Here is a 21,262-nt window from a genome sequence, read left to right on the forward strand (position 1 = left end):
CGATTTTGTTTGAATCCAACACATACAATTGATAGATCTGAGTCCAATAAGTTGATTTACCACGTAAAGTTTCCAACTTTACGTGCACAACCTCATGAATAAGGGAAATAAGGCTAAAAGGTGCATAAAATGGGTAGATCTATGATTAATATGCAAAGTAACTCCAAAAAGACAATAGATCTGGGCTCTACAACACCCCAACATTCAGATCCAAAGGTATTTCGACTTATTAAGACATTCATGCAAACATAAGGCTTGGAACAAACATCAAATAGCTCTTAGAAGAGCTCTAATGGAAGTTTAAAGCATATAACAAGAAGGGAACTCCGAAAATACCTCAGTAAACTCAGATTTTCCCTTGGATCTTTGCACTACAACTCGTTTCCTTTCTTCTTTCTTCTTCTCCTTCTTCACACCTTCACAAAATGGCACCAAAACACTTATAAGCTCTCAAGGGAGGATTAGGGTTTTCTCACTGTGTTCTCAGGGTGAGGGAGGCGAGAATGGGGCTATAAGGTGGTTTAAATAGTGGGTAACCCGGGGATTTAGGGTTTCACCCAGACGGATGGACTCGCCGAGTCCAGGATATGGACTCGCCGAGTCCCCGGCTCACGCGTGCTCGCAGCCGCGACCCTACTCGGCGAGTCAGGCTATGAACTCGCCGAGTTCCTCTTGCAAAACTTACAACAATTACCAAGGAATTAACATACCAGAAACGGGTCGTTACATCAATTGAACATGATTCCATTGATACTCATTTCACAATCCCAAATCCTCTTGTAATGATTATGCACAAAGTCACCAAAACTTTGTCACCAGTCATTACAGAGTATTCCAAAGAAGGTCAACTTCTATGGAACGGAAGTCTTATATTCAAAGTACATTGATTTGAACATCCTTCTTGCATTAAGGTTTTCTAATCTTACATAGATTGAATAATTTCCACCTATGGAGACATCTCCATAGTCCCATTTTGACTATCACTTCCGAACAAGAGTTACTTCTTTTCAGAATATGTCAATATGGTCCTTTCCGACAACTTACATCATACTTCCAACTTTCCCTGAGCAACCAATCTTTGACGAACCTCAGATTTGTCCTCGACAATTGCTTAATCACTTTAGTCATATCCAGTTCTAGACTTTTCCCTTCTCAATGCCTAAAGCATTTGGAAAATTTAGAAAAGATGAATATTATAGCACATGTAATCGATCCTATATCCGAAGCATATGGGACACGATTCATGATGTTTGACATAAAGACATGATACTAGACCAGTCTTTTGCTACAATATTTTTTATTTGCCATGTTTTCAAAATTTAACTATGAAGAGGGATGCCGTAATCATAATCGAATTTTGAAAACGCAATATATATAGAATTTCATCAAGTTGAACCATTCAGACATAAAATTCATATATATATGTCCTTGACTAAAGATGATTAAAATCTCAATCTAAGCTTCGAGAATTGAAATGAAGTATAATTTTCTCTCCCTTAATTATAGCAAAACAACTTTTCAACCCCTGCAACTTCACGAATTGAAACTTTGTTTTCTATAATTAACATTGCTAACTTGCAACACTAAACGTAATAATCATGCTCCCACTAACATGATGATTATCAACATAACACTTATGCTCCCACTAGCTCTGACATATTTCCAGAAATCTGCTGGACTTCTGAAATTTAGATTCATACACCCTTTCTAGCTCACATGTGTGTCTAAAAAATTTTCAGAACTATGAAAAGGGATGCCGTAATGATAGTCTCAATTGCTTAGGCATTTTCCATTTCTCACAAGTCCATGTTAGTGTGCCGTTTAACCACACACGCTCCACTAACGACTTTTGAAAATGCAAATAACACAATTGCTATCTACTTAAAATCTACTTAGTGAAAGCGCTTCCTCACCATCATTTTCATGAATCGGAGAGAAACCTTATGACACTTAGATTTTATAGTGTATGAGTTCCTATCCATGTGAATTTGTCAAAACCATAATCACAAGATAAGGTTAGTGACAAATTCAGCCTTACATGGATTAAACTTGTTCAATCTTAGTTTCTTCTCACCTTGGTAGCACAAGGCCCACCAATGCTTCCAAGTTGAACTCTGATAACTTACATGCAAATTCAACTTATTTGAAGTAGGTACAGAAATAAGAATTATGTCAACACGATAGGTTGCAAACCTTAAGTCGTGTGCTAGTGATAAATTAAAGGTTTTACTCTTGATTAAATCTTGAAACTCTTTCAGGATCTTTAAGGCTCCTACTGTCCCCTTGACATATAAATTTCCCCAGTCAAGAACCATTCCTTGACAAAACAAATATTCAAGGGATAGTGCGGATTCTTATCAAGACTAACACTTCACATAATTGATCTTAGTTGGTCTTTGTCTCATCCAAGACATCACAACTTACCAATCTCAAATGTACAAGAGTAGAAAACATTTTACTCTTACATTTGACTAGTGTTAATAAATCTTCCTTTATGTCACTCAAGGTTACAATCTTGGAGTATGACTCTAAGAATTGTTTTTGGAACGAAGTATGACTCATCTTCTTGATCTTAACCAATCCAACAATTCATGACCTCTCTTCTTAGCCATAACAATGCACTAAGACGTCCTTAGAGTATGAATTTGTGATATGGTTTCATAATCATTAAGATGATCATGAAATATGATACTAAAATAGTCTCCCATCCTTTCAGATTTGAGAAACTTTTATCTTTCTGCCTAATTTGATTCTTCTCATTTGTTTTGTCATACATTGTAACCTTTCCAATGTTACAGAATTATACTTAACCTTATAAGTATAATCATATTTAATAATCTTTAGTAAATCATGACAAATCATTCTTTGTGGTGGACCTTGACCAGCGCACACCCAGTGTACCTAATTCCTTAGTCCTTCAATTGACTCACATATACATGTGATCAAAGAATTAGTCTTAATTTTCAAAGATGAAAATTCTCATTCATCCTACAATACAACTTGTATGATTCCAAGTTTCTGTCCAATTGAAACTTGGGTGATGAAAAACTTTCTTCATTTGGTAAATTCAGACACTACCACAAATGAAGGAATCAAATCCACTTTCCAATATTGCTATTACTGGCAACAATTTTCCACAGATGCCATTGTAAGGATATTTTTAAAATAAATAAAATTAAAACCTTTTTTTTTCTTTCATTTTAAAACTTTGCGGAAAAACTTATCCTTACAATCCACATGAAAACCTTGTTGTTATCTATTCATAAGCAATATATTATAAATCTTAAGCAACAGCTCAAAATTATGATTACCGAACCATGCGATCGAAACCCACCTTCGCAATCAGAATCAACAGATACTTACTTTAAGCTTCCTATCTTTTCTTTCATTCTTAAAAACATCAACATGTGACCCATTCATATTATGTAATAAGAATCTCCAAATAGGAACTTAATAGAGTTAGTCAGTGGACTTTAACTGAAGTAGAGTCAAACTTTTTGACATGATCAATCTTATGATCTTTCAGGTAAATAGGGCAGCTTCGCAACCAATGCCCCTTCCTTTGGCAACAAAACACATGGACCCTTTGGTAATGGCACATGAGACTATCTCAGACTTAGCCTTTCTCTTTACCATTTGGTCAACCGAGTTGACTATGGCCGATCCCTTTCCATTGGGAAGAGAAATCTTTTTCTAGATATCCAATGCTACCATTGTCAATGTCCATTTAAGACTTGGGAAGTTGTTCTTTTAATCAAATTTTCTATACTGGTGTTCCAAATCATTGCTGATTCCACAACACCAAGCAAATAGATAACATCATTAAGGGTCATGTCATAGTCTGTCTCATAGTAGTCCCAAAGAGACTCACTATGTTACTAAGAAAGTGATTGAACATCCAACTTTCATGAGACTTTGACACCCAATTCTCCTAGCTTGTCAATATGTGACTTTATCTCCAAGATGTGAGCACACATAGACTATGCTTGCCAATAGGGATTGAGTGACTTTAAACTTTTCAAGAACTTGTGGGTGACGGAGAATAATCGGAGGATGTAGAGGAAGTGAAGCATGATGTTGAGTAACACCATCTTCAAGAGATTTGGGAAGATCATAGTTGTCTGAACCAGACATCTATAATGGGAGAAAATCAAGTTAGTTGATTCAAAATCCTTAATATAACACCCAATATGAAATATTAAGGCTAGGACCCAACACAATATTTTATAATTTGGAAGAGGGATGCCGTAATCCAAGCTATAAAATATTTGAAGGTAGGCGAATGACGATTCACCAATTTCCACCATGAAAAAAAACGAAATAATTTATTAGGTTTTAATTGGATTTGAAATCCCTAGATCTTTTAAGATTCATTGAACTTTTCAATGGCATGTTTCAATCTCGAGTGTGCCCTCTCAAATTTTGTGACTGGGATGCCAAGGATCACAAAACAAGGTGTGAATAACCATACCAATTCACTTGGTACCCTTAATATTATGACCAGTCAATGTGCCGGTTAACCACACACGCTCCATTGATCTATGACAAACATTAAGTCACCCTTCGTGATCCTTACTAGTCCAAGTTAGTGTGCCGGTTAACCACACACGCTCCACCAACGACTTGGTAAGGTACAAAGTGTGAATTCCATGGGCTAGCACCAAATTCACATTTTTCCTAAAGTAACTAAGATTGGGAATTAAATAAAAAATATTTAGTTACTTTATAATACTCATTATACTTTTAATGAGAATTTAAAGTCATTGTCCTACCCGTTCGGCTAACGACCCTCCACCAATCAAGCAAGCGGTGGGTGAGAGTGGACACCCATTAAGTTGCCATTTTATAGGCAACAACCTTATACCCACCTTATAGACCGGCTTCATGAATGAGGCCTACTAACGGTAAAACGACTTGTTCTTATACATATATATATATATATATATATATATATATATATATATTATAATTAACCATTAATCTTATAATAGTATAAGGGTAGAATTTTAACTTTTAAAACTTCTAGGGTATGGAATTAAAGTTTGTGTGAGACTTTACAAATTCCAAAACTTGAGGGCAAGCTTTGAACAATTCATAAACTTTTGGATATTCATAACTTATGAGTTTTAATTAAGTGTTTTAAAGCTTTTAATGAAGAGTCTCTTGGAAATCCATAACTTGAGGACAAGTTATGGAGTCCATAAAACATTTATGGGAAAAACTTTTCAAGAAAATGTAACCTACAACTTCTTAAAAAAAACATTTAAAAGAAAACATCTTGGAATTCCATAACTTGAGGACAAATTAAGAATTCCATTAAAACACATTAAGATCAAGAATTAACTAACAAACAATTTGCAAATAATTCCTATGATCTAACAAAACTCATATGAACATGAACATCCACATCAACAATTTTAAGAATCATATGAACACATATAAACTTTAAATTTTGATTATAACTTTGAAATTAGTCCACCATCATCATTACCACATCAAAAACAGGTTTTATAAGATCAAAACAGTTTAAGGTAATGATTCTAGACCAATTCCAACACCAAAACTCGAAAATCTGCACTCAGGCCTGCCAACTCGTCGAGTGCATGAACTGACTCGGCGAGTTGGTTGAATATACACATGGACTCGGCGAGTACCATGAATGGACTCGGCGAGTCTGCTGTGCAGAATGAAGTTTTTCGACATTTTTCAGCAATTTACATCAAGTATTCAAGAAAACAAGCCTAGGCTCTGATACCACTGTTGGGTTTTGAGCAATCTAACACTTTCTAAGTGTGCATGCAACCCTAATAAACCTTGGATCTATGTTTGTCTAAATACATGCAAAATAATAATTTTCCAAGGTTCATAACCTATCTAACATGGCATGGGGTACTTTTAAACATAAAAGAATTAGATGAGATTAGATACCTTTTTGATGAGTTTGATTCTTAAGGAGTTTGAGGGCCAAGCACCAATAGTGTGAATGCCTCAAATGGAATCAAAAATCACCACAAACTCTTGGAAAACTTTGAGAGAGTGTATACACACTATAAAATCGGCCACACACAAGCACACACACACTAGTGACACTAGTGGCTATTTCATGCAACATAAGCATGCTTATATAGTGTACATGATTAGGGTGAAACCCTAATAACCCATGACCTTTCCTTTTCCAAGGATCCATGGGTTAAAAGCTCCATGGATCATCCATGGATTGCCATATAATCCTAGCCCATTAACTAATGAGTATTAGCCCACACCATATAAAACAATAGCCCACAATTTAATTAGTCTTCCTTTTAATCTCTAAATTAATTCATAATTAATTTAAGACTAAAACTAATTAAATAACATGACTTCATATTAATATATTATAACTTATAATATATTAATAAATCGTAAGTATACAATTCTCATTAAATAATCCATAAATCGTTTGGGTGAAGTGCAACCCAAATGGACCATGTCGGGTCGGGTCAAGTATGTACCAAATAAGTTATGGACTTAGACACCTTATCCAAAAACATACTACTCTACTTAGCTAATCAGCATATAGTGTGCCAGGAGCCACTTCCTATTCTTTCATACATAATAGCATACAGTGCGCCAGGATCCACCTCCTGGTCTTTCATACATATTGCCTAAGGCTAACCCCGGGGTCTTCCTACCATACATAATAACATATTGTGTACCAGGAGCCGCCTCCTGGTCTTTCATGCATAATGCCTAGGGCTAACCACCGGGTCTTCTTATCATAAATAAACTAAATGGGCCGGCATTGGTGCCTTAGACCCATACAAACAGTGAGGAGACTCACCTCACTCTCCGAAGTCCCGTGGGTAAAGTTGTGACTGCTGGCTGATAGATTCCCAAATCTGTCAACATCAAAATAACACCCAATTAATAATCGAGTTCCAACACATATCCATAAGTCCACACTTGGGGTAAAAGACTACTTTACCCCTATCTTATCTTGATTCAAGCCTAAGGCCCAATCCAAAGGCCCAAAAGTCCAACTATGGCTCAAAGCCCAACATATGGCCCAATTTTCCCAATTAGGCCCAAACCTTTACATGGTCTTATTCAAAGTCCCAATCATTATATAATCATTAAGGTCCAATCTATGGCCCATCTATGGCCTAATTTTCCAAATTGGGCCCAACTCCTCATACAGGCCTTACCTCAAAGCCCATTAATTATTCTAGTCCATTTGCTTGATCTTGGATCGCCCATTAATAACCAAATCATCAATCCCCAATAGAAAGCCCCAACAATAAACCTAAGTGGGGTGCAGGTTTCACATAAAATGATGATTACGGTTAAGTGTTCCTCACTTAACCCATTAATGTAACATCCTGTTTCAGATCGTCTGTGATCAGGGTTCGCGGGCTACAAACCAGGTATGAGGAGGTCTCAGGGTTGCGACGAGTTGCTAGAATTTAGGGCATCTTGTCACCTTTCCGTTGGTTTGAGGTTCATGGGAATCTAGGTTATATCGAGGAAGCAATGGAAGTTTGACGATTATAGCAAGGTAAGTCCCTTATTTGAGTAAAGTGACAGCAGAGTACACTGGGCGTACATATGTGTACGCTTTGCATACTTGTATGCATCATTTTCAAGCGAAGTCACCTAGTATGTTGGGCGTACCAGGGGGTACGCTGGGCGTACTAGGCACAGAGTGGAAACCCTAACTTTAGATGTGTCCCTATATAAAGAATGAGATGGTCTCATTCCTGGCCACCATCCTCCGTCTATAAACCCTCTAAAACCCTAATCCTTCATTCATGGAACTTGTGAGTGTTGGGTTTTGAGCATTCCAACACTCCTAAGTGTACATGCAACCCTAAATACCTTGGATCTATGTTTTCTCTCTTATACATGCAAATAAGAACATCCAAGGTATTATCCTAATCTAGCATACAAAAACTATGAATGTAACAAGATAGAATACATACCTCTTGATGTAGCTTGATGTCTTCAAGCTTTAAGAGTTTAGCCCCAATAGTGTGGAAGCCTCAAGTGGAATCACAAATTACCAAGACACCTTGGAATACTTTAGAGAATATGATTACTTGGTTCTCTCTAGTGAAATTGGCTAGCCCTTTTTTAGTGTATCCACACTAGTGCCAATTTCACCAACCAAAGACATCTTTATATAGTATGGAGGATTAGGGTTAAACCCTAATACCCATGACCTTTCATTTCCTAGGATCCATGGGTTAAACACTCCATGGACTATCCATGAAAGCTTAGCCCAACCTAAATGAACTTGGCCCATTTTATATATATAAGAGTCCATATTTAATTAGTTCCTTTTGATCACTTAATTAATTATAAATTAATTCTTGATCAATACTAATTAAATAATATGATTCCATATTAATATATTAGAACTTATAATATATTAATATTAATCATAAACATACTATTCTCAAAAGATTATCCATATAAATTGTGTCGGTGAAGTGCAACCCAAATGGACGATGCCGGGTCGGGTCAAGTACATACCAAATATAGTTATGGACTTAGACATTAATCCAACAGTCTCCCACTTGGATAAGTCTAAAACTATTATTGCGTATGACTTCAAACCTAACTGGCAATCGTAGCTCTTAAAGCCGTTGTCGAACTCTGATCTTGTCAACGAACTTGTCCATTAGATAAGGGATCATATATTCCTCCATTCTAGATATCATATGGACATAGACATGGATTATAATCATTCTCTCTGTCCATTTGCTGTTTCCCAATTTTCGATTTATGACGACTGACTAATTGAACAAATCAAATCAGTCCTGGCCCGGCCGAGCACTTCCATTTGTCATCATCAAATCATCGAGGGGCCCACAGATATCGCTTTTATCCCGAAGGTAAAAGGAACGGATAAACTTCGACTCATATGGCTTGTTCTACTACTTGTTGAATCATACACAAAGGCACGTTTTATAACACCGAGTTACCGTATGCGTTTTCCTGCAATCAATGTACTATCAACTCATAGTAACAACTCATATCTCTAGGTTTGAAGAATATAAGATATTATCGTCTCATGATCACTCGTGATAAAATCCATGAAGTGATTCCAATGAGCGCGGGTTGAATCCAATACTCAGAACTTATGAGCACTCATGAGTGTTGTAGCCCTTTGTCCAACACCTTAGACCTCTACAAGCCAACCCATGACAGTCTTAATTCATATCTACTTCCAACATATGACCGACTGTGGATGGTTTGAATAACTTAGTCATTCCGGAAGAATAACCCAGTTTATTCGGGAAGTCAAAACATGCAAAATGAAACACAATAATAATTGAATCCAATATGGTATCAACCCTTTGAACATAAATAAAACACCTTTTATTTATCACCATATGATTACACATTATTCATTGTATACTGTTTCAGCTATCAACTTTATTCTTGAATTTAAAACAATAGTTGTCCCATGCTCCAAGCATGTACACTATGTTTTCTTAAACACTAGTCATGCCACACACCAAGTATGCATACTATGTTTGTCTATGATCTTTACTTTGTGAACTAGATCAATTGAACATAGCTTCAATGATTCTCTTTTCACACTCCCAAATCCTTACTGCAAATGCAAGAATTCCAAATTCATGCCATTTACTGAAATCTGTTAGATTCTAAACTTATATGCATTGATACTCTTGTAACGATTATGCACAAACTCACAAAGACTTGGCAACAATCATTACAGAGTATTCCAAAGGAGATCAACTCCTTGGAAATATCCTTCTTGCATTAAGTTTCCTTAATCTTACACAGATTGAAAAATTCTAACTTTGAAACATTTCCAGATTCCATTTTGACTATCACTTCTGAACAAGAGTTGCCTCGTTACAGATTATGTCAATATGGTCCTTCCAGAATTATCACTATACTTCCAATTATCCTTGAGTAAACAATCTTTGGTAAACCTTAGGTTGTCCTCAACAATTGTTTAATCCTTTTAGTCATATCCAGTTCTAAACCTTTTCCCTCCTTAATGCCCCAGGCATTTGGAAAATTTTAGAAAGGATGAATATAGCACATGTAATCGATCCTATATCCGAAGCATATGGGACACGATTCATGATGTCTCACATAAAGACTAAACCAGTCTTTTGCTATAACATTTCCATTTCTATTTGCCAAGTTCTCATAATTCAGATTATGAAAAGGGATGCCGTAATCATAATCGAATTTTAGAACGCAAATAATGGACCCATATACAGAATTTCCTTATGTTGAGCCATTCCAACATGAAATTCATATATATCCTTGACTAAATGATTAAAACCTCACGATCTAAGCTTATAGATTTGAGATGAAGTATAATTTCCTCTCCCTTAATTATAGCAAAACAACTTTTCCCAATTAAAACCTTTTGTTTTCTATAATTAACATTGCTAACTTGCAATATTTATCATAATTATCATGCTCCCACTAACATGACGATTATTAGCATAACACTTATGCTCCCACTAGCTTTGACATGTTCTCAGAAATCACCTGGACTTCTAGAAATCAATACTTCATTGACTTTCTTACCAAAGTTTAGATTTCTTATGCTAGATTGTTTTGATAAAACTTTATCAAAATCATACACCTTCCCTTAGATAGCACACTTGTGTATCTAAACAATTATGAAGAGGTATGCCGTAATCATAATGGTTAGACCTTTTTGCCACTTCTCACAAGTCCAGGTTAGTGTGCCGGTAAACCACACACGCTCCACTAACGACTTTGAGAATGCAAATATCACAATTGCTATCTAGCTAAAATCTACTTAGTGAAAGTGTTTCCTCACCATCATTTTCATGAATCGGAGAGAAACCTTATGACACTTAGATTTTTATGGTGTATGAGTTCCTACCCATATGAATTTGTCAAAACCATAATCACAAGACACAGATAATGACAAATCCAAAACCATATGGATTGAACTCAATCTTAATTTCTTGCCACCTGGCAGCTCAAGGGCCGGCCATTGCTTCCAAGTAGTTGTGCAACCAATTGAGAACTCTAAGAACTCATATGCAAAGCCAACTTTAACTGGAATGGGCACAGAATATGTCAACACGATAGGTTATAAACCTCAAGTCGTGTGCTAGGGAAGACCTTCAGGTTTTGTTCTTGATTAGTTCTTGAGACTTTCAAGACCTTTAAGACTCCCACTGTCCTCTTGACCTATAAGACTCCCTTGTCAAACATCCAAGAGACAGTGTGGATTCTAATCAAGACAAACACTTCACACAATTGGCCTAAGTTGGTCTTTGTTTTATCCAAAAAATCACAACTTACCAATTTTAAATGTACAAGAGTAGAAAACTTTTACTCTTACATTTAACAAGTGTTTTAAACCTTCTTTAAGACCTGTCACTCAAGTTACAATCTTGGAGTATGACTCTAAGACTTGTATTGGAACGAAGTATGACTCATCTTCTTGATTTAACCATTTCAACAATTCAAGTTCCTCTTCTTAGTCATAAGAATGCACTAAGATTTTCCTTAGAGAACTAATTTTGATATGGTTTCTTAATCATTAAGATGATCACAAAAACTGATACTAAAGTACTCTCCCATCTTTTCAGATTTGAGAAACTTTTATCCTTCTGCCTAATTTGATTCTTCTTATTCGCTCTGCCATACATTGGAACCTTTTCCAATGTCTCAGAGTTACACTTAAGCTTGTAAGTATAATCATATTTACTGAGCTTTAGTAAACTATGACGAATAGTCTTATCAAACTTTTGTGGTGGACTTAATCAGTGCACAAGAATGTGTACTCGATCCCTTAGTCCTTTACTTGACTCACACATCCATGTGAACAAGTAATTAGTCTTAATTTTTCCAAAACTTGAAAGTTCTCATTCATCATGCTATACAACTTGCATGATTCCAAGTTTCGGTCCAATTGAAACTTGGGTGATGAGAATCTTTCCTTATTTGGTAAATATAGACATTACCACAAATGAAAGAATCAATTTCATATTTCCACTCTTGCTCTTAATGGAATCATATAAGCAACAATTTTTCCTCAAATGCCATTGTAAGGATATTTTAAAATAAATAAAATAAAAATTTTCATATATTTTAAACTTTGCGGAAAACTTATCCTTACAATCCATATGAAAACTTGTTGTTACCTATTCCTAAACAATATCTCATAACTCCTAAGAAGTAGCTCAAGAATCCGATCTTCAAACTATGCGATAGAAATCCATCTACGCCATCAGATTCAGCATATTCTTTCTTTAAGTTTCTTCACTTTTCTTTGATTCTTAAAACATCACCATGTGACCCAGTCACATCATGTATCAAGAATCTCAGAATAGAAACTTAACAGAGTTAGATAGTGGAATTTACCTGAAGTAGAGTCAAACTTATTGACTTTAACATCCTTAGGTAGATTTGGCAGCTTCGCAACCAATGCCCCTTCCTTTGGCAACATAAACATATGGACCCTTTGATAATGGTACACGGGACTATCACAGACTTAGCTTTTCTCTTTACCATTTGGTCAACCGAGTTGACTATGGCCGATCCCTTTCCATCGGGAAGAGAGAGCTTTACTAGATATCCAATGTCATCATTGTCAATGTCCATAAAGTTTTAGGAAGTTGATCTTAGCAAATAGATAAGATCATTAAGGGTCTTGTCATAGTCTGTTTCATAGGTGTCCCAAAGGAACTCACTATGTGACTTAGAAAGTGATTGAACCACCAACTTTCTCAAGACTTTGACACCCAACTCTCCCGGCTTGTCAATATGTGACTACATCTCCAAGATGTGATCACACCTAGACCTTGCCTTGCCAATAGGGCTTGAGTGACCTTAAACTTTTCAAGAACTTGTGGGTTAGGGAGATTAGTTGGAGGAGGAGAAAGAAGTATGATATCCATGGGACATCATCTTCATTAGGAAACCTTGTTTCAAGAGATTTAGGAAGATCATAGGTGTCTAAACCAGACATCTTTTGGGAGATATTCAAGATAGTTGATTTAAAGTCCTTAATATGACACCCAATATGAAATATTAAGGTTAGGACCCAACAAACTATTTTATAACTTAGAAGAGGTATGCCGTAATCCAAGCTATAAAATATTTGAAGGTAGGTGAATGACGATTCACCAATTTCCACCAAGATAAACGAAATGTATTATTAGGTTTTAATTGGTTTTGAAACTCCTAGATCTTTGAGATTAATTGAACTGTTCAAAGGCATGTTTCAATCTCGAGTGTGCCCTTCAAGTTTTGTGACTGGGATGCCGAGGATCACAAAACAAGGTGTGAAGTAACCATGCAAATCACTTGGTACCCTTAATAAATTACCCCTCAATCGATGTGCCGGTTAACCACACACGCTCCATCGATACTATGATAAATATTAAGTCACCCTTTACCTACCTTGTTAAGTCCAAGTTAGTGTGCCGGTTAACCACACACGCTCCACTAACGACTTAGACAAAGTGTAAAGTGTAATTTCATGGGTTAGCACCTTATTCACATTTTTCCTAAGTAACTAAGATTGGGTATTAGTAAGAGTTTAGTTACTTAGTATTATCATTAATACTTTTAATGAAGGGAGAATTCTAGTCCTGTCAAACCCGTTCGGCTAACGACCCTCCACCAGTCAAGCAAGCGGTGGGTGAGAGTGGACACCCATTAAGTTGCCATTTTATAGGCAACAACCTTATACCCAACTTATAGACCAGCTTCGTGAATGAGACGTACTAGCGGTAAGACTGACTTTACTCTTATACATATATATATATATATATATATATATATATATATATATTATTAACTTATAATATTATAAAGTATAAGGGTTGAATTTTAACTTTTAAAATTCTAAGGGCTAACTTGGAATTAAAGTATTCATAAGTGAAAACTTTTCAAATTCCAAAACTTGAGGGCAAGTTTTGAAACTATTCAAAACTAATTAATTCCATAACTTATGTGTTTAAAGTAGTTTTAATCCAAAAACTCTTCAAGTTCCATAACTTGAGGACAAGTTATGGAAGACTTTAAACTAATAAAAGAAGTAACTTTTTCTTTATTTTATAACTTATGGATTTAATTATGGTTACATATTTTTCTTTAATGAAGTGACTCTTGAACTTCCATAACTTGAGGACAAGTTATGGAGTCATAAAAAAAATTATTCAATGACACAAGACTCTTCATTTTGTAACCATTGCCAACTTTTATGAGTTTTATGAGTCTTAAATGTGACTTTTCATGTAACTTGAGGACAAGTTACACAAACACATTTTATACTCAACTCTTAGATTAAAATGGATTGAAAACAACTATTTCAATTAGCTTTTCTATTAATCTAAGCAACTCATAAGAACAAGATAATTCAAATCAAACTTTTTCATGTAATTAGTCTAAACCTTAAACTAATACAAAACATGAATCTATTGACAATTATCTTTGAAAATGGATTAGCATGAACATTACCACATCAAAAAACACGTTTATAAGTTCAAAAACAACTTAGGGTAATGTTCCTAGTCCATTTCTAGCCAAAAAAACTCGAAAATATGCTGTCTGGGGGTCCAACTCGTCGAGTGCATGAACCAACTCGGCGAGTTGGATCGAATTGATCACATTTTAGGCATGGACTTGCCGAGTCCTCTAATGGACTCGCCGAGTCTGATGATCAGACAGCACCAAATTCGTTTTTTCAGCTTATATTGCAGGTATAACAAGAAAACAAACCTAGGCTCTGATACCACTGTTGGGTTTTGAGCATTCTAACACTCCTAAGTGTACATGCAACCCTAAATACCTTGGATCTATGTTTTCTCTATTATACATGCAAATAAGAACATCCAAGGTATTGTCCTACTCTAGCATACAAAAACTATGAATGTAACAAGATAGAATACATACCTCTTGATGTAGCTTGATGTCTTCAAGCTTTAAGAGCTTAGCGCCAATAGTGTGGAAGCCTCAAGTGGAATCACAAATCACCAAGACACCTTGGAATACTTTAGAGAATATGATTACTTGGTTCTCTCTAGTGAAATTGGCTAGCCCTTTTTTAGTGTATCCACACTAGTGCCAATTTCACCAACCAAAGACATCTTTATATAGTATGGAGGATTAGGGTTAAACCCTAATACCCATGACCTTTCATTTCCTAGGATCCATGGGTTAAACACTCCATGGACTATCCATGAAAGCTTAGCCCAACCTAAATGAACTTGGCCCATTCCATATATATAAGAGTCCATATTTAATTAGTTCCTTTTGATCACTTAATTAATTATAAATTAATTCTTGATCAATACTAATTAAATAATATGATTCCATATTAATATATTAGAACTTATAATATATTAATATTAATCATAAACATACTATTCTCAAAAGATTATCCATATAAATTGTGTCGGTGAAGTGCAACCCAAATGGACCATGCCGGGTCGGGTCAAGTACATACCAAATATAGTTATGGACTTAGACATTAATCCAACAGTGAGTACATTTGAGAGCCTTGAGTGGTTTTGGTGTGTTCTTGGAGTAAAGAAAGAGCTTTGGAGAAGAAGGGGTGAGAAGTCCAGGCCTTGGATCCGAGCATATCTGAGTTAGAAGCTTCATATGGAGGTATAAAGCTTCAAGCTTTCTCACTCTTTTGTTTTGAGCATCATATTAGAGCATTTTAGGGTTTTATCCCAAAAGGTGGAGACTTTATGAGTTATTGAGCTCCAAAGACCTTGATCAACACCCTTTGAGTGTATTTGGGGGAGTAATGTCATAAAATCCAATCTTGGACGTTAGAATTGAGTCATGCATCAGTTATGAGCTTAATGAGAAAAGAGGATGAGTGTTTTGAGCATTTGTGACCAAATCAGCCATGCAAAGGCTTAAAGTCACTGACTTTATGGAGTAAGAGATATTAGGGAGTCCAGATCTGAGAAATAAACTAAGGTCTTAACGGGTTAAGACCAAGGGAATGGACTAAAGCAAAACTGAGCGTACGTCCAGCATAAGATCCAATACGCCCCACGTACTGGGTTGGTGTCCCCGATCAGTTTCATGTATGCATGAATATGCTGAGCATACCAAGGGAGGTACGCCCCGCGTAACCTCAGTGTGGACTTTTGGGCTAAGTCTCATTTTGGGCCTTGAGTGTTGGTCCTAGAGTTTGATCTTGTTGCAATAGAGTTTCGGATTAGAGGAAGATGTATATGTGTGTTTTTTGGCCCTTGAGTTGGGCTTGCCTTTTTGGATTTGAGAGTTGGGCCTCGGAAGAGCCCATTTATTATTGGGCCCAATGGGTTTTAGGTTATTGATGGGCTGGTTAGTGGACTACCTTATGACCTAATGAGTGAGAGTTTGGACTTAGTTCCTAATTGGGTTAATTGTGAATTTGGCTCAGAGTTAGAGGTCGGTCCGTAGCAGCAACATTTTTAGGGGTTGTCCATCATCCGAGGTGAGTCTTCTCACTATACTTTACCTAGAGTGGTAACTTATGTGTGACCAGAGGATCTTATGTGTATGTGTTGTGTATTGAGATATCCTGCTATTTGTTTTGTGATATGCTTATTGTGTATTATATTGACCTGCTGAGTTAACGGACCAGAGGTTTCATCTGAGTTGTGGGACTAGAGGGACCCACTGAGACACATTGACGGGAGGGTCGTATTGAGTTATAGCCTCGAGTGGCTAATGTGATATGTGTTGTATTTCGGGGAACTCACTAAGCTTCGTGCTTACCATGTTATGTGTTATGTATTTCAGGTTTTTCTCAAGATCGCGGGAAGGCACCGGCTCGATTGTACACACCTGAGAAAGAGTTATGTTTAAGGATCGTGGATTATTAATCAAAAAGTTATGGAGATGCATTGTTTAAACTAAATAAATGAGGATTTGTGAAATGCGTCATGAGAATTATATGATTTTAAAATGAAAATTTTGTTTGGAAAAATTTGGTGTTACAATTTGGTATCAGATCCTTGGTTTGAGGGAGTCGGATGCACCTTAGGTATATCTAGACCCAAACTAAGGATTTGAGAAATATTTTCAAAAGAAATAATTTTTCTAAAACGAGCAAGAGTTTCTAAGAGAAAAATTAGAAGGAGCAGTGTGTAGAATCAGCTAGAGCCCGAACGGTGATTTCCTAAAATACTCTTACTTATGTGTGTTATGAGTTATTATTGAGATATTAGAGATGCATGCTAGAAGATAGGATAGGTATTTCATATTTTAGGGCTAGAGTTGCCTGATTTGTGATGTCGTAGCCTAGGAATTTTGCTATCTGTCATGTGTTTTGAGTATGTGCAGAGTAAGAGTATCCAGCAGAGATCTTTTAGAGAGAACTTGAGTAGAGGAATATTCTAGGAGAGATACCGAGATGAGCATTTGAGGAACCTACCGAGAGAGTAGTTAGATACCTGTGAAGGGGATGGAGTTGCTTGAGTTTATTGACACCATTTTGCGGGAGTAGAGCAATTGGAGTTGTAACCTAGAATGATTTTACATGCTGATAAAGATTATTCGATGCTCGAATGCTGCTTGCTTCGTGCTTTGTGGAACTTTTGATTGGTGAGATGTTAGTGGGAGTCGCAAGGCTCAGGGATGAGTAAAGATGATGCTTATTGGAGGATCGAGGTCTCAGTCGAGCTATTGACTGACGGATGAGAAGTCACCTTCTGTGGCAAGAGTTACGTTGTTCCCATTTCTGGGAGAAGCAAATGAGATATCAAGTTTCCGGTTTCAGAGTTTGGAGATAAACCCCGTGGGGTAGCATTAGTGGTGAGCTTTTCATCAGAGTATGTGTGCAGTTTGCCTGCTGAGAGGTATTTCCAGTACCATGGAGTCATTAGTGGAGGTTGAGATGGAAGAGACCCAAGAAGGTGCCTTTATGAATGTGGCATGCTTTTAGCAGCATTTTCAGGTGGTTAAGAGGAACATATCGGGGTGGTGGCCCTCGTTGTTATGTTGTGTGTTGGTTGTGAGAGTGAGGTCTCGTGCTTTGATGATGATTCCTGTGTTGGGAGGCTGGTCGAGGAGTCATAGATAAGGTGTGTGATAGTGCATTATTTCCGGACTGAGGGATAGGGTTATTTCAGAATAGTTGAGGTATTAAGTGGTGTGTTAGTCTGAGGTTTCGAGATAACCAGAGGTAGTCAAGTTGGGAGGATTCGGAGATTCTTGTCTGAGTTACGAAATATTTGGAGTCGCTTGGTTTCCATCGGGAAGACCATTGAGTGTTTGCGTGGTACGTTCCAAGAGTCAAGTGTGATGTATCTGGTGAAATAGTTTACATAGTAAATTGTTGGTATATCGACTGGTTATGGTTCGAACCCTGAGTGGGGGAGAATTGGGTATTCAATTGAGGAGATCAACAGTTCATTCAAGTGCAACTGATTATGGAAATCTATGGTGCGGACACATGAAACCTGGGATATTGGTGGATACGGAAAGGTGCGAGGCGGGATGATGTATGAGTATGTGCTTAAGGAAGGATGAGTGAATCTATAGCAGGTGGTCGTTAGTCAGAGGATTTATTATGGCTAGAGATTTTTTCTGGGTTTTCAGATGTTGAGTTCGAGGCGGATGAGTGCTGATTTCAGGGTGCAATAGCTGAGATTTATGGGTATGGGTATAGATTGTAACCTATACTCCAGAGGAGGGAAGCAGCTGGTTTGTCGACCAATTTCCGAGTCAGTATGAGTGGTTCGTATGGGCGGTGATCAGTAGAGGGTGGAGATTCGGATTTTCGTCAATGGGTATTCAGTCGTTGACGATTCCTTTGTGTTTCAATTTGGGAGATGGGAGTATTTCGAGGTTTCGAGTTGTGTAACTGAAAGATCAGTGGTAAAGGCAAGACAGCGTGAGATGTTGTGATGGTGTACCGAGGTACCCGAGTATGATGTCCTATTTTTTTCATGTTAGGACTCGAGTTATGAGATGGCGAGTGGAGTAATGAGTGCTTTTGTTCCAATGGGAACCCATCAGCTAATGGTCGCTGGAGTGAGACCGTCTAAGGGTGTCTCTGTGTAGAGACTAATGTCTTGTCTACGAGAACTTTCATCAGTGTGGTGATGACTTGATGATGAGGCTATAAGGTGATAAGGGAGCATGTGGATCCGAGTGGGAGTAATCGCTTGGGATTATAAGGAGAAACCGTGGAGTGAGCCCGTGGTGAGTCAATGAGCAAGAGAGTGTAGTAAGACTATGGGGAGTCGTAGCATCCATGAGTCAGTGGAAGAAAGTGTCGTGATACTACAGGGAGCCGTAGTATTCACTGGATAGTGGGTGAGGGTTGTGATACTGCAGGGAGCCGTGGTATTCACTAGTCAGCGAGAGAGTGTCGTGATGCTGCGAGGAGCCTTAGTATTCACCGGTTAACGAGAGAGTGTCGTGATGCTGCGGGGAGCCGTAGTATTCACCAGTTATATAGAGTATGTTGTGATGTTGCGGGGAGCCATAGTATTCACCGGTTAGAGAGAGTGTCGTGATGCTGTGGGGAACCGTAGTATTCATTGGTTAGAGAGACAGAGAGAGAGAGTGAGTGTGTGTGTGTGTGTGTTGTCATATTGCGGGGAGCCGTAGTGTTCACTGGTTAGAGAGAGAGTGTTGTGATCCTAAGGGGAGCCGTAGCATTCACAAGTGAGTGAGAGAGAGTATCGCAAGACTACGGGGTAGGCCGTAGCACTCAGTAGTCGATAAGGGTGATTACTGTTTTACCAGGGGCTGTAGTATTCACTAGTCAGAGTATGGTGCAGAGGAGTTCTTAGGCTTGGGTAGCCTTACCACTTGAGTCTTTAGGAGCCTGGTTGCCAAACCAGGGGCGAGACAAGGGTCTCCGTGTCAATCTAGAATTGTTATATCTCAAGATGAGTAGAGATTATCATAATTGGAAGTAAGTGAAGAGATTATGTATGAATAAATCCACGAGTATTGGTTCATGAGTTGAGTACTAGATTGGTATTGAGTGGTTCCAATTTTGCTGTTGAATCAAACTCTTGAGCTCGAGTCTGGATCCATTTGTATATTGAATAGGCGTGATGAGGTTTCAGATTGGTAGATGGGTTTCATTTTGAGAGGGTTTTTGACCTTTATCTAATACCTTAGGCTAGAGTGGATCAGTTTCATTGGTATGAGAAGTACCGCGAGATGCAGAGAACCAGTATTTGTTAGACGGTAGTGGTCGGAAGCGAGTCGATTTCAGGTAGGATTGTAGTATTCGCTTGGGGTAAAGCGAACTTCGTGACTTGTGTATTGCGATGAGATGAGATAGTTATTTTGAGAAGGAAGTCGGTGAGATGATTTCAATATATGATGAGTAACCTTTGGAGGTCCATCTTTTAGGTCGGGAGTTGGCCTGATGCTCAGTGTTGAAGGGATGTTTGAGAGGGAGCTGGGGATTATGTCTATAGATGTCATAGGATACTTCCAAGCGAGCATCATATTTTCTTGTGTTCGAGTTTTTGGGGTTCTTTCCTTCCGATGAGTTCTGATGACTGTTCAGGCAGTGGGTCCTTAGGGGATATTTTTAGAGAATCAGAGTTGGAAGAGTGTTCTTAGAGTCTGTTAGTCGATGGATGATTAATGTGATATTTTTGCGAGGGTGGTCTGGCAGGGAGACAGGCCACTAGAGTTTTCAAGTTCTGGAGAGTCAGATTGTGTACTGCAATGGTAGCTGGATCTGTCCTTCTTCGGGGTCGGGAGTCCCTGGCGGGTCCAGGTGCTTTTGGATGAGATTGTTCTAGTATGTGAGGTCTTTTCGATGTTGTTTCTCTAGTTTGGGTTTGATCTTTGTGCTGATAAGGAGCGATTTTGAGGGCGAAATCTAAGTCAAGTGGGGGAGAATTGTAACATCCTATTTCGGATCGCCTGTGATCAGGGTTTGTGGGCTGCAAACCGGGCATGAGGAGGTCATTGGGTTGTGACTAGTTGCTAGAATTTTAGGGCATCTCGTCACCATTCTGTTGGTTTGAGGTTCATGGGAATCTACATTATATCGAGGAAGCAATGGAAATTTGAAGATTATGGCAAGATAAGTCCCTTATTTGAGAAAAGTGGCAGCTGAGTACGCTGGGCGTACATATGTGTACGCTTAGCATACTCGTGTGCATGATTTTCAAGCAGAGTCACCTAGTACGCTGGGCGAACTAGGCACAGATTGGAAACCCTAACTTTGGATGTGTCCCTATATAAAGAATGAGATGGTCTCATTCCTGGCCACCATCCTTAGTCTATAAACCCTCTAAAACCCTAATCCTTCGTT

This window comes from Lactuca serriola, chromosome 4, assembly GCF_051521515.1.
Source record: "Lactuca serriola cultivar US96UC23 chromosome 4, Lser_US96UC23_V15, whole genome shotgun sequence".
NCBI classification, from domain to species: Eukaryota; Viridiplantae; Streptophyta; class Magnoliopsida; order Asterales; family Asteraceae; genus Lactuca; species Lactuca serriola.